The sequence below is a fragment of the Nomascus leucogenys genome, chromosome 5, assembly GCF_006542625.1.
Source record: "Nomascus leucogenys isolate Asia chromosome 5, Asia_NLE_v1, whole genome shotgun sequence".
In the NCBI taxonomy this organism is placed as follows: domain Eukaryota; kingdom Metazoa; phylum Chordata; class Mammalia; order Primates; family Hylobatidae; genus Nomascus; species Nomascus leucogenys.
The window spans coordinates 138,524,113-138,539,167 of NC_044385.1; the positions used below are offsets into that span (position 1 = coordinate 138,524,113).

A 15,055-nucleotide genomic window follows, 5' to 3' on the forward strand; every position below is an offset into this window, starting at 1 on the left:
CAGGTAAGTATGGCCATTCCTTCAGGATGTAGCCAGGTAAGCAGGGACCTTTTTTTCAGGATGCAGTGAGGTTAGCATGGATCATTCCTTCAGGATGCAACCAGGTAAGTATGGCCATTCCTTCAGGATGTAGCCAGGTAAGCAGGGACCTTTTTTTCAGGATGCAGGCAGGAAAGTATGAACCATTCCTCTGGATGCAGCCAGGTAAGTCTGGACACTTCCTTCAGGATGGAGCCAGGTAAGCATGAACCATTTTTTCAGAATATGGCCAGGTAAGCATGAACTTTTCCTCCAGGGTGGAGCCTGGTAAGCATGGACCACTCCTTCAGGATTCATCCAGGTAAGTCTGGACCATTCCTTCAGGATGGTGTGAGGTAAGCATGGACCGTTCCTTCAGGATGCAGGCAGGTAAGCATGGACCATTCCTCCTGGATACAGCCAGGAAAGTATGAACCATTCCTTCAAGATGGAGGCAGGTAGGCATGGGCCACTACTTCAAGATGCAGGCAGGTAAGTGTGGACCATTCCTTCAGGATGAAGCCAGGTAACCATGGATCATTCTTTCAGGATACATCCAGGAAAGGATGGACCATTTTTTAAGGATACAGCCACGTAAATATGATACATACTTTCAGGATAAAGCCAGGTAAGCATGAACCATTCCTTCAGAATGCAGCCATGTAGGCAGAGACCAACCCTTCAGGTTGGAGCCAGGTAAGCATGAACCATTCCTCCGTGATGAAGCCAGTTAAGCATAGGCAATTCCTTTAGGATGGAGCCAGGTAAGCATGGGCCATTCTTTCAGGATGCAGTCAGGTAAGCGTGGACCATTCCTTCAGGATCCTGCCAGGTAAGCGTGGACCATTATTTCAGGATGCAGTCAGGTAAGCATGAGCCATTCCTTCAGGATGGAGCCAGGTAGGCATGGACCATTCCTTCATGATGGAGCCAGGTAAGCTGAACCATTACTTCACCATGGAGTGAGGTAAACATGAACCAATCCTTCAGGATGAATCCTGATAAGTATGGACCTTTCTTTTAGTGTGTAGCCTGATAAGAGTGGACCACTCCTTCAGGATGGACCCAGATAAGTGTCAACCATTCCTTCCTAATGCAGCATGGTAAGCATGGATCACTCATTCGGGATGCAGCCAGGTAAGCACAAAACATTCCTTCTGGATGGAGCCAGGTAAGCATGGACCATTCTTTCAGGATGCAGCCAGGTAAGCATGGACCATTCCTTCAGGATGCAGCCAGGTAAGCATGAACCATTTCTGCAGGATGGAGTCAGATAAGCATGTACCATTTTTTCAGAATGCAGCCAGGTAACTGTGGACAATTCCCTCAGGATGGAGCCAAGTAAGCATGGACCATTCCTTCAGCATGGAGCCAGGTAAGCATGGACCATTCCTGAAGTATGGAGCCAGGTAAGCATGAACCATTTCATCAGGATGCAGCCAGGTAAGCATGGACCATTCTTTCAGATGGTGTTGGGTAAGCATGAACCATTCTGTCAGGATGCAGCCAGGCAAACGTGGGCCATTCCATCAGGATGCAGCCCGGTAAGTGTGAACCATTTCTTAAGAATGGAGCCAGGTAAGCAGGGACCATTTTTTCAGGATGCAGTCAGAAACTATGAACCATCCCCTCAGGATGGAGCCAGGTAAGCATGGGCCATTCCTTCAGGATGCAGCCAGGTAAACATGGACCATTCCTTCAGGATAGTGCCAGGTAGGTGTGGACTTTTCCTTCAGGACGAAGCCAGGTAAGTGTGGACCATTCCATCAGGATTGCAACTTGGTAAGCATGAGCCATTTCTTGAGGATGGAGTCAGATAAGCATGTACCATTCCTTCTGAATGCAGCCAGGTAAGTGTGGACCATTCCTTCAGGATGCAGCCAGGTAAGCATGGACCATTCCTTCTGGATGGAGGTAGGTACGTATGCACCTTTTTTTCAGGATGGAGTCAGGTAAGCATGGACCATTCCTTCAGGATGGAGCCAGGTAAGCATGGACTACTCCCTCAGGATGGAGTCGGATAAGCATGGCCCTCTCCTTCCGGATGCAGCCAGGTAAGCGTGGACCGTTCCTTCAAGATGGAGCCATCAAGCATGCAGATAACCCCACAGCACCCCTGCTCCAGTTGACTGGGCTTGGTAACATGGTGGCAAAACCAAAAACTTGTAAACTAGTAGAAAAATGGTTTTTAGCTCATGAGTCCTCTTCGGGCCAAGCTCAGAAGCTGGTGCCATTGGTCAGCCTCCCTTCCTGGTTGGAGTTCTTCTCCCATATCAGCTTCTGCCAGGGCATGTGCCTGTGCAGCCCGAGTCCAGTGTTTCTGTGAGCTGAACTTGGCAGGGAAGGCTGCTCTGAGGCAGACACCACAGCAACATCGGTGCCTGGGGAACTTCAGATCCAAGGGCACCTGAAGACCTGGTTTCCACCCGGCTCCCTTCTCCTGTAACCCACCACGATGTGGGCGGCCTCAAAGAAGGCCCACGAGCAACACACCGAGTGCTCCAGGGAAGCGAGAGCACACACCCGGTAAGGGCTCGAGGCAGAGGTGAGCGAGCCAGGGCTGGAAAACTAAAGGTGACGTGAGCACAAGATAATGACAGTGCAGTTTCTAGAACAGCATGGAAGACACTGCCTCAAGACAAATATTTTTTGAATTCCTAATGGAAAAATGGCATTTCTTTTATTTATTTTTATGTATTTTTGAGTGTTAACAAATAGTTCTAGTGATAATTAGCATCTTTGTATATTTATTGAAAACCAGCACTAAATCTGTATATTTACAGAAAAATGCCTTAGACATAGATAATAGCACAATTCCATGTTTGTGAATTGACAGCTTCCTCTAAACATAGAGTAGAAATTCAGCAATTATCACTACAGCTGTTTGTTAAAATTTGACAATAGATAAATAATGACTAGAAATCAATCTTTTCATTAAAATTCAAGAAACAAAAAGTATCTAAAGGAATTTCATTATTCCTTTGAAAAGTCCAGGCTAGTCTTGAGGAGGCTCCTCTACATACATTGTGGTGTTTCCATGTTCATGGGCCCAAAGTGGTCTTTTTTCCCCACAAATGTGTAGCAAAATAAAAGTGAAGATCTGAGATCATATCAGACAGGGTAGAGGTGATGTGGGCCCTCCAGCTTCAACTCACCTTCCCACCTGCTTTCATTCAATCGAAGGCTCAGGCAGCACACACACGTGCACACACACACATGCACACACACACGCACATGTACACACATGCACACACACATGCACAAATGCACACACGCACACAATTCCCCTACACACGGACACACACACATATGCACCCACTCATGCACATGCACACACATTTGCACACATGCATACACGTACACACATTCACAAACACATACATGTGCATGCACTCATATGCACAATACATGCACACACTTGCACACTGTCACACACACATGCACAATCAGTACTTGTGTCAAAATCCTCACATGGCTGTTCTTTCTACCCATTGGACCAGCAAATGTGTTCTTGTCCCAAGTAACCTAAACCCCTCCAAAAAAACAAAAAAAAAGAAACACCACTGATTTATGTTTTAGATCTTAATTCATTGAAAACACTGAGCTAGGCCAGGCATGGTAGTGGGCTTCTGTAGTCCCAGCTACTCAGGAGGCTGAGCCACAAGAATCACTTGAACCCAGGAGGCAGAGGTTGCAGTGAGCCAAGATCGTGCCACTGCACTCCAGCCTGGGTGACAGAGCAAGACACTGAAGGAAAGGAGAGGAAAGGACAGGAAAGGGGAAAGAAATGGAAAGGGAAGGATAGGAGAGGGGAGGAGAGGAGAGGTGACGGGAGGGGAGTTAGATATGATCTGCGCCCGAGAATTAATTTGATTTTCTTACAAACCAAAAGGCAGGATTCACAATCAAGACAAGGCGATGACACACAGGCATGCACACACGAGCACACGGAACACACAGTGAGTTTGGCTGCAGGAGAAGAATCCAGTTTTCAGCAGGTGAATGCAGAGAATCCCTGCTGCTCAGGACAAAGAATGTTTCCGGAATGAACCATGTTTGCAGCCCTCCATTGCCCAGGATAAACGGCGTCCTCAGGTGCCTGGCCCTTTTATCACCCAGGCCGATGGTACACCCAGAGGGAGCCGTGGCTCAGCCCCCACGCAAGGCCAGCAATGGCCAGGAAGTAGCTTATTCAATGGGATTGTCTGCAGAGTTTTTCTGACTTTCAGCTTGCGGGGATGTGGGCGTAGAAAAAAAGAGGCTGACTTCTCAATCAATCATCACTTAAGGATGCAGAGCCAGTGGAAGCCCTTTCTTTCATGACTTTTAGCATTTTTTCTTCATTTTCAGAAAATCCACATCATCTCCATATATGCATGCACTCATGAGTGTCCGTCCGCCCCTTAACTGTGGGGTTAAGAATAATGTGATTATTCATGCTGGAAAAACAAGACAATTACCATCATAAAAGCCCACATAATTTACAGATCTTGGAACTTGAACTTTCCTTAAAAGATAAATACAGTAGTTTACATTTTGGAGCTGGAGACATCGTCTTCCTTTCTCTCTTCCCCTTCCACCCTTCTCAAGTATACTTGCCTTTATTTTGAATGAGAAACAGTCAATGGGGGGTGCCACCTCAATTATTTAGAAACTGTGCAGTCAAAAAGTCGGAAGTGTCTAAAAGCACAGTGAGTCGCCCTGTTCATGGCATGGATGCCCCATCCACTGATGGCACAGCCACAGTGCCGATGCCTGGGGACCACCTGCCTCCTTGAGCGATGGTCACTGAAGCAAACCCCACTGTCCGTAGATGCCGTTAGCATCCCCCGCATGAGGTCTGCACTGCGAGAAGGCCGGTCAGTGAGTGGCAGCACTGGGCTGCAGTAATGAGGAGGACCCTGAGTGGGTGTGGGGCATCCCCTGGACATTAGCTGTGGGTCAGGTAGACACAGAGAAGACGCCGGTGGGCCAGGCACATGTAACCACCCAGAAAATGAATCTGGTTTTGATTGAAAGTCTTCATAGAGAGAGGAACACTTGGATTTATTTTGGGGAAGGCTTCCCTGTTAGGCTGTAGACGGGGACGGATGTACTGTGACTGCTACTCCAGGAGACAGACGCTGAGTGAGTGAGGTTTGGATGTCTCGCATGCCCTGGGCTGGAGGCTGGGATTTCCACATTGGGTAGGACGTGTGTCGGCCGCAGGGACTCACCAGCAGTAGCAGTTTATACAGAGGGATTTCTGTTGAAGTCATTCACTTCCTCATTTACCTCCGTCCCCGTATTTGCAGTCTCGACAGGGTCCCTGATGACTGCATCCTAGAGTCCCAATTTCCTGAGTTAGAGGACTTCATTTGTAAGCGAAAGTAACCCAGTTCAACTGGCGTAGGAAAGAAGCAGAAGGCATTCAACGCGGCTGCAGGCATGGATGGCTCCAAGCGTGTAGCGGTGGCAATGCCTTTAGTGGTCCTTGGCTCTGTGTTGGCTGGGCTGGCTTCCTCAGGCGGGAGCATTGCACACTGTGAAGGTGACCATGGCATGCCCTGTGCTGAGGGTGGGCAGCAGGAAGCATCCACTACAGGCACTGAACCTGTAGGGCGCCCAAACCAACAGCCAGCCCCATAGTGTCACTCCATGCTTGGGGGGCCAGGAAGCCTTCAAAATTTCGTTCCAAAGCTGACTTAATGACCCAGAAAGCGCAAGTCAGTAAATAGCAATGAAAAAGCAGGCACAACTATTGACAATTGCAAAGACATGGAATCGGCCTGCATGCCCATCAATGGTAGGCTGGATAAAGAAAACGTGGTACATATACACCATGGACTACTACGCAGCCATAACAAGGAATGAGATCATGTCCTTTTCAGGAACATGGATGGAGCTGGAAGCCATTACCCTCAGCAAACTAACGCAGGAACAGAAAACCAAACACTGCATGTTCTCATTTATAAGTGGGAGCTGAATGATGAGAACACATGGACACACTATGGGGAACAACACACTGAGGCCTGTCGGAGGGTGGGGCATGGAGGGACAGAGACCATCAGGAAGAACAGCTAAGGGATGCTGGCTTCATACCTAGGTGACGGGATGGTCTGTGCAGCAAACCACCGTGGCACGCATTTACCTGTGCAACAAACCTGCACACCCTGCACGTGTACCCTGGACTTAAAAGTTGAAGGAAAAAAGAAAAGTAAAAGCAGGCACAAATCTTTCTCTATGCCACACACATGCGCGCACACACACACACACACACAGAGAGAGATTTATAAAAGCAAGTACGAACTGGATGTGTGTGGACTCTGCACTGCAGCCATGAGGTGGGATTCTCTCCGCAGAAGAAGAGAGAATACTCTCTGGGTGTGGTCTGGCCTTAGAGTCGGTGTGTGCCATCATCTCTCCCTCCGCTTCCTGCCCCTGCAGATTCCTGCGGGCACTGGAGAGTGACTTCTCTGAGAAGTCTTGAGATATGAAACCTGTGGTCTTGCCCAACACAGTTCCCAAACTCACTCGTGCCCAAGGCTTTATTTTGAAAGATGCCTGTTTGATCTCCCAGAGCTCCAGCTCTGTGGAAAACCCCTTGGGAAGGCTGATCTAACCCAATCTCCCCACTCTACAGATGAGGACGTTGAGGCCCCGAAGTATAGAGAAGCCTCTCCACAGATGCAGAGTGAGTGACTGGAGCTGTGGCTGGGTGTGTGTTCATCGCCCAACCCATCTTCTTGAGACCCGCGGCTGCTGTTGTGGGTTGAATCGTGTCCCCCAAAAAGATGTGTTCGAGTCTTAACCCATGGCACCTGGGACTTTATATGGAAACGGGGTCTTTGCAGATGTAACTGGTTAAGATGAGGTCACACTGAGTAGAGGAGGCCCTAATGCAATGGCCGATGTCTTTATTAAATGGGAAAACATGGAGACAGACATGCACAGAGGGAAGACAGCCACGCAGCAGCAGGGACAAAGACCAGAGTGATGGGTTTACAAGCCAGGAGCAGCAAGGAGCTGGAAGAGGCAGGGAAGGGCTCCTCCCTGAGGGGCTCAGAGGGGCAGGGTCTCAGGCTTCCAGCCTCCTCCGGAGCTGGAGGTAAGAAACTCATGCTGTCATATGCCACCTGGCGTGTGGCACTTTGTTACGACAGCCACGGGTGGGGGCGAGGACCACCTGCTGAGGACGCTTCGTTTCTACTGGGAGGGATGTGTGGAAACTGAACAGCCCCGCGTCGTCCCCCGCCGCCCCCACCCCCTTTCTAGCCCCAGTCAGTCTAGGGAATAACAAAAACCTGTGATTCTAAAACATCTTCCAAACCAGTAACAGGCCTCATAGAGAGAAATGGGGACAGTCAGGAAACTTAGTCATCATATTAGTCATATAACTTGGTCATATTAGTCATAATTCTAAAGAAAATTATCTTCCTATTTGTTTTCAAAAATACCAATTTTCTTCAAATATGAATACAAGCCTGATCAATTGGTTCATTATATTGAAATGTTCAGTTACGTACAATGATTATAATTAAGCACTGAAATCCAACTCAAACCAATCTATTTAAATGAACCCGAACCTACAAGAAAACATCAAACTCATGTAAAAAAAAATGTGGGGTTAGAATGTTCGGGAATCCTTCGAAGACATTATTTATAATCATGCTTGGTAAATCAGAGAAACGCCTTAGAGCCCAAAGACAATGTCTAGGATAAAGCACTGCAGAAATAAAACCCTTTATATATTTTTTATAAAGCCTAAAATCAATCCTGACCCAGGCAGCAGTTTCTACATATTTAGATTTGGTTGTTGCACCTTTAATGGAATGCTATCAATTTTCTGCCTTTTAGATGCTCGGGCAATTGAAGCATTTCAACACTGCTCTAGAATAAGGGCTTTCTGTGAGTTCATCCTCCAGTTCAAACAGAACTGCATTTCCCGGTAAAATTTTACCTCGTAATTATTACACTTTTTTTTTATCATCTTCATGCCACAAGATGTGAAGTCCAAAATATTTATGTTCCCAATTGTCAGTCTTTCCTTCTTAGAGATGTCGAAGTGAAAACAAAAGAGACAACTCATTTTGTTGAATCAATACAGGCGCATTATCACAGCAAGATTATAATTCAGGTGCACAAAACCTGCATTTTCAGAGTACAGCAAGGAAGTCGGGAGGTGCTGAGAGGCACAGCAGGTAACTAATATCAATAAAGTGGCCCAGATCTGTGTTCAAACAACAGAGTAGGGGTCTAACTTCAACCCACAAAAGTGACGAAAATCAGAGTGAAGCGCAGAGTCCATCCCTGAACCCGCCCTGCCACGCGGCAGCCAGGAAGGGTGACCTGCTGTTGTCCGGGGTGGTGCCGCTGCTTGGTGGCCTTGCCACACGGAAAGACCATGATTCCTGCAGGGCAGAAGCAAACCGATGAGCAGTAACAACTCTTCATGGGAGCACAGACAGGTAACCGGGGCACAGGTGTCCTGAACACCGCGAGGCAGGCCCCTCCTCCAAGTTCCCTCTCTCTCTCCTCCCTCCTGCCGTGGCTCCCCCACTTCCTTCCTCCGTCGCAGCCACGGCCTCTGCATCTTGATCTCTTTTCCAGAAACAACATTATAACGAAATAGAAGAAACCTCAATCATCCACGGGGAAAGCAGTGCTTTCCAGCATTTAAGCGCATTTCTGAATGCACTGAGATACACGGCATTTGAATGTAAACTTTATGTCTATTTTGGCTTCCAGAGATCATTCTCTCTAGAGCTTAAACTACACAGAGAGTCTCCTACAATGAGTGAAGAGCAGACCCCAAAACACAGAGCATTTTCCTGGCTGCCCACCCACCAAGCCTTCAGCATGCATAGCTGACTCTCAGGCCGAGAAACAGCACACGCGTGCAGACCCCAGCCTCGGTCCCTGCACCACCCACTGGCACCTCCCCGCGAGCCGAACCGAAGAGGGACCCCGTAGCCCAGCGCAGCCTCTGACGGTACTCAGGAGCAGACCACAGCCAAACGTCCCGGTCACCCGCGGAATTTGGAGGAGGTTAGAAATGTTTCTGTTGTATGATTTCAGGACATTAAGCTGCTATTTTTAGGCGTGTAAGTCATTACAGTGTTCCCTGACGAGAGCCAGCCCCAGTGTGTGCACAACACCCACAGCCATGGGCTCATGGAAAACAAGCTCAGCCCGGCTCACGGTGCCTGGAGATCCACGTGGCACCCATCAGTGACCACAGTTCAGGGCGTCGGGTCTTGGCCCGAGCAAGGTGAGCCCCAGGCAGCGGGCAGGGAGAGGACATATCCTCTGCCCTGGGAGCAGCAGCTCCGCCCTGTGAGGGCTACGTGGGGCCAGTGCCTCCTGCTCAGCCCAGGACACCCACAGCGGGGCACACGGAGGGCAGGTGCTCACTCCCCATCTCCTGGAGGCCTGGAGTCAGCAGGGCCTGGGGAGGCAGGGCAGTTAGACAAGGCAGCCACCCCGAGGGAACGGCCTCCCTAGAGCATCACACTCACCCCACCAGCACACACAAGCACACGCATGAGCGCAAAGGAGAGCACGCAAGAGCACAGAAAGGCACACGGGAGTACACGAGGGCACAGAAGTGCCTACAGAGCACATGCAAGCACACGCGAGAGCACCCCCATCCTATTCCATAGCAGCCGGACACCCTGATGCCCTCCTTGATGAAGCTTCGTGCCCGTAGCCTGGGCCCTGGCTCTGAGGTGGCTTCGAGGACTGACTGGAAGCTCGCGTGCAGCACTGAGCCTCGCCTGGCACCTCAGGTGCCTGAATAGCATCACTACATTCAGCGTCCTTTCCTTAGAACACTGATGAAAAGCAAGCTGGATTCGGGCAGGGCACTGACTGTCTGCATGGTTCTCACCAGTTCACTGTACAGACAGCAGCCGCAGCCATAGACAGCACCAGGCCCTCCCACTGCTGTGTGTTCCCCCTGGAGCCAGCCGCACAGCCAGCCCCTGCCCTCTGCCCTGCCCTGTGTCCCTGAGAGGGTCACTCACCTTCTCTCATCCTGTGGCTTGGGGAGGTTAGAAAATCTGATAGAAGGTTAGAAAACCTTCACGCACAGATGTGATGGCTCGCGTCTGTAATCCCAGAGGCCAAGGCAGGCGGATCACTTCAGGTCAGGAATTCGAGACCAGCCTTGCCAACAAGGCGAAACCCCGTCTCTACTAAAAATACAAAATTAGCCGGGCATGGTGATGGGCGTCTGTAATCCCAGCTACTGGTGAGGCTGAGGCAGGAGAATCAGTTGAACCGAGGAGGCAGAGGTTGCAGTGAGCCAAGACCAGAGTGAGACTCTGTCTCAAAAAAAAAAAGGAAAAAAAAAAAAGAAAATTTAGAAAAGCACACTTCCACAGCATGTGGCTTTAGTAAGGCTCTTCTACTGAAGGAACACCCAGTGGCCAGGGCTGGAAATTTTAAACTAAGAATAATAATAGTATGATAATAAATTCTATTCCACAGAATAGAATAAATATCCATGAGCTTAAGCTGATACAAATAGGTAATCAAATAAACACATAGGGTGGGGAGGGACAGCCCTTTCTCACAGGAGACTCCCAGTTACTCAGTGTGGAAGGAAAGAAGAAACGGGAAAAGCTGAAACACCACCATTGGGCAAGCAGCACGGGAAGAAGTGTAGAAGGCAGCATTCTCGAGGGAGCTGATATCGGCAGGCAAAAATATGAGAAACTGGCTATTTCCGTAGTCCCCAGATACCTTTTCATAAGACACTGAATCATGGCAAAGGGGAAAATCCCAAGCTGACAGGGGAGATGCCCGGCAGATGCCACCTACCTGTGTGGTCAAAGTTGCACCACCAGGAGTGAGGCTGTGGGACGTCACGTGCCTGCCGGGAGGCTCCAGAAGGACATTTGGCATTCTGGCCAAAAATGCATAATTTTAACTTATTCATGAAGAAACATCAGACGAACCCAAACGAAGCAGCATCCTATAAAATCAGCTCTCCAGAGCTGCCATGGTCATTGAAGAGGAATCTACAGGGAGGAACTCCCCCAGCTGGGCAGAGACGAATGACACAGCAGCTAGAAGCAACCTGGGCCCCGGAATGGATCTGAGACCTGAAAAGAGGCAATCACAGGGAAATTGGTAGCGTTCACATAAGGCCTGTAGACCGGCTGGTAATCGTGTCATCTGCTATGTGACTGTAAGTTTAACACAATGAATTATGTAACCACAGCCTTCAGGGAAGCTGGGTGGAGGGTAGGGCAGACACTTTATACTAGTTTTGCTATTTTTGCAAGTCTTTTATAAGCATAAGATTATTTCCAAAGTGTATTAGTCTGTTTTCACACTGCTATGAAGAAATACCCGAGACTGGGTACTTTATAAAGGAAAGAGGTTTAATTGACTCACAGTTCCACATGGCTGGGGAGGCCTCAGGAAACTTACAATCACAGTGGAAGGCAAAGGGGAAGCAGGCACCTTCTTCACAAAGCGGCAGGAGAGAGAAGCACAAAGGAGGAACTTCCGGACACTTATAAAACTGTCAGATCTCGTGAGAACTCACTATGATGAGAACAGCATGGGAGAACTGCCTGTATGATCCAATCACCTCCCTCCCTGGACACATAGGGATTACAGGTCAAGATGAGATTTGGGTGGGGACACAGAGCCAAACCATATCGCAAGGGAAAAGCTAAGAGATAAAGGAAGGCCACTGACTAATGGGCGTTCTTCACCATCCTTGCTCTGGATTTGTCTAACCAAGGGTGTTGCCCAAGCCAAACCCCCAAGTTGAGAAGCCGGAGTTTCCGTGGTTTCATCCACAGATGGAGTCCTTTCTCAGCCCCTGGCCTCGCCTCCATTCACTGGGGACCTCACAGGGACCTGGCCAGGCCCTCCTGCTGGGACTTACTCTGCTTCAGGGCCCCATTAACTAAGGGCATCAGCGACCTGCCCTACACCAGCCGCTGGGTCCTTCTGTCCGCCCTGCTCCACACAGGAGCATGACCTTCCCGGAAAACTATGATAGTGACCACCCTGCACATCTGATTTGCCAGCCTCCTCCAAGTGGATCCCCTCCTCTGCCTGCAGCCTCCACCAAACAGCCTGGCGGGAGCTCCCGAGTCCTGAGTTCTGAGCCAGGTGTTTTGATGTTTTTGCAGACTGGTTTTAAAGATTATGGGGTGGAAGCATAACAAGAAGGAAGGAATATTCTCTATGGACTTGCCTGTAGTCACTCAACAAAGGTGATGAACCCCAGGAGCTACCCTCAGCTGCCCTGGGTGCAGAGGGTCCCGCTCTCGCTCTCAGGCACGGAGTCTCAAGGCCAAAGGGCTGAAGGCAGAGCTCGCTTTGTTCTGCCAGGGCTCAGAGTCTCCTGGACACACTCCCTCAGCTCCATGCTCCCACTCGAGACCATCGGCGTATGAGGGGCCATGGGCAGGGCATGTACACAGCCACCTGGGGCACGGTGGCCGGTGCTCCCCAGAGGTATGAGGGGCACCAGAAAACAACTACAGGTGAATCAGGTGTGGGGAGAAGGTATTATTGTAAACATGTATACAATAATTTTTTTAGTTTTTTTGTTGTTGTTTGGAGATGGAGTCTTACTGTGTCGCCCAGGCTGGAGTGCAGTGGTGCAATCTCAGCTCACTGCAGCCTCTGCCTCCTGGGTTCAAGTGATTCTCCTGCCTCAGCCTCCCAAGTAGCTGGGATTATAGGCGTGCGCCACCACACCCAGCTAATTTTTGTATTTTTAGTAGAGATGGGGATTCACCATGTTGGCCAGGCTGGTCTCGAACTCCTGGCCACAGGTGATCCGCCCGCCTCAGCCTCCCAAAGTGCTGAGATTATAGACATGAGCCACTGCACCGGGCCAAAACATGCTTTTTGAATCACAGAGGAAAATGGTCAGGGATGCATGTTAGATGCCCCATGTTTGCATACTTACCCAAGCAGCCTCCGACAGCGCATCCTGCAGCCCTCTTCAGTCTCAGGCATGGCCGAGGACCTCACCTTCTGCCTGCCGCCCCCCGGGACATAGCCTCCTACCGCCAGCTCACCCTCAGTCACACTCGGCTCCATGTGAGTGACGCCCCTTGGCCGGAAGCTTCCTGGGGTCACTGTCCCCATGCCACGAGGCCCCATCCCCCCACCCCACCCCAGGGGCCACCCTCTTCGAAGCTCCTTCAAACACACGCCCGCGCCCCCATCTGCTCCTTCTGGAAACGCACTGAACCCTCTGCGGGAACTCAGAATGGAGCACTCGGTTCTCCCGTCATGAACGAATTCTTCCTATCGGCGCTTAGAGCGAGTGTCTGTATTGTGGGCAAAGAGCATCAGAAATGTGTCGTGGAAAGAAAAGACTTCCAATTAAAGCTTCTAACACCAGGGCCAAGAAACCGAAGGTCCTGGGCGAGGCTCTCACACCCCCGCCTTCTGCATCTCTAGACAGCCTGCCGAGCCAGGCACAGCCCTGGGACCTCAGGGACTGAGGACGAGGCTCTGCCATGGCCTCTGCTCTTACTCTGAGCTCGCTGCCTGCGGGTGCCTCCCCCTCTCCCCACGCCCCTCCTCGGAGTCCGACCCGAGGCCCGTGTTCCTGGCTGCTTGCGTCCCACCTCCTGAGCCTGTGAGCTAAGCTATTCCCTGTCGTCACACTCAGTGTGGCAGTGTGGCTGCGTCAGTTTTCACCTGCCTTTAAATCGGCCCGGGCTGCATGCAGCCTCCCGCGTGCCTAGAGAGGCGTGTGCTGCAGGCACCTGCCCTGGGCCCTGAGACCCCAGGAAACTCCTGCCACGCCCTCTTCTTGCACGTACTCAGAGACTGTGAAGTGTATTCGCAGGCTTTCTGGTGTCTGTGAAAGGAACTGCGGGGACATTGATCAATTTCAAACACACGCCTGTATCCGTGAGGAGTCAGAGAGGCAGAGTTGGAGCGTTGCCCGGAAGCTGCCCTCTGTGGCCATGAGTGGGTGTCCAGCCCCTTCCAAGGCTGCACCAGGGAGACACTGGTTTTCTGCTCATTGTGACCGAACAAAGCCCCTAAGAGTCAGTGCGCAGAATAGAAGAGCTGGACCCCCGACAGGCTGAGTCCCAACATGAGGCACCCAGCGGAGGAAAAACGTTCACGGCCCCAGCTCTCCGCAGCACAGAAGAACACGCACAGGGGCACGCGGTGTTCTCAAGGGATTCATGGCTGTGTTTGAAGTTTTTTTTTTCTTTTTTTTTTTTCCAGTGAGACAAGTTTTACTGAAAACTTTTCCTATCTGGCTCATCAGATCTCAGGCCGTCTCTAGTGGTTTTAGCTGCTTTAATTTAATTAACTTTAAAAGACCTAGAGCGTATTAGTAAAATATACTCCCTGGTCACAACTCCATGGATGTTAACAACCTGTCCAATTACAGGGAAGGGGGTCCCGACCCCTCGCACCTGCTAATTAAAATTGCTAATCACCAGCAATTATCTGGCTGAGCTTTAGAAACCATTTGACCCTTCGCCCACCAAGGGAGCGATGTTTGCGGCCCCTCCCCGGAGCAGAGCCAAGCTGTCCCCAGCGCCTGCCTATTAAGTGCCACTAATAGGAAATCAACAAAAGCGCCGTGACATCTGTGTAGACGTCCCAGGCCCCAGGTCTGAGTGCACAGGTGCTGGCCATGAGGCTGCCAAAGAAAGTGCCAAGAGCAGGAAATTCACCAACAATGGGGCGGACTGTGCTGCTGCGGAGTCGGCAGCCCCATCACCCGCAGCCGCGCCTTGGCCTCCGGATAATTAGGTCCCCAAACCAGGCAGCCCTTTGTCCTGAGCAGCTGGCTGGCCAAAAGCATTGGACAGGGATTTTAAAGATCTCTTCTTTTTAATGACTCTTCTCCCTGCTCGAACATAAATGAAAGATGTTATTTTTTTAAAAAGTCCACTGAGAGGATCGCAAATATGTAGCCTTTATGTTGTAGGGAGAGTGGGGTTCCCTACTCTTACTGCTGGAGTGCAGAGGTGTCCTTTCCTTGCTGGGTTGAAGCGGGCTCACAGAAGAGACCGTGATTGTGATCTGCTACTAGGAAAAGGTT

The 15,055-nt window shown here is 50.3% G+C and overlaps 1 long non-coding RNA gene across 1 annotated transcript; it reads right to left on the reverse strand.

Moving 5' to 3' along the window:
* Positions 1-5,351: 5,351 nt before the first annotated feature.
* LOC105739817 lies at positions 5,352-13,975 on the reverse strand. The gene is made up of 3 exons (XR_001115799.2): positions 13,809-13,975; positions 10,023-10,322; positions 5,352-5,540 (listed from the first exon to the last, which is right to left on the reverse strand). It is a non-coding gene; the product is annotated as an uncharacterized LOC105739817 (long non-coding RNA).
* Positions 13,976-15,055: the final 1,080 nt, after the last annotated feature.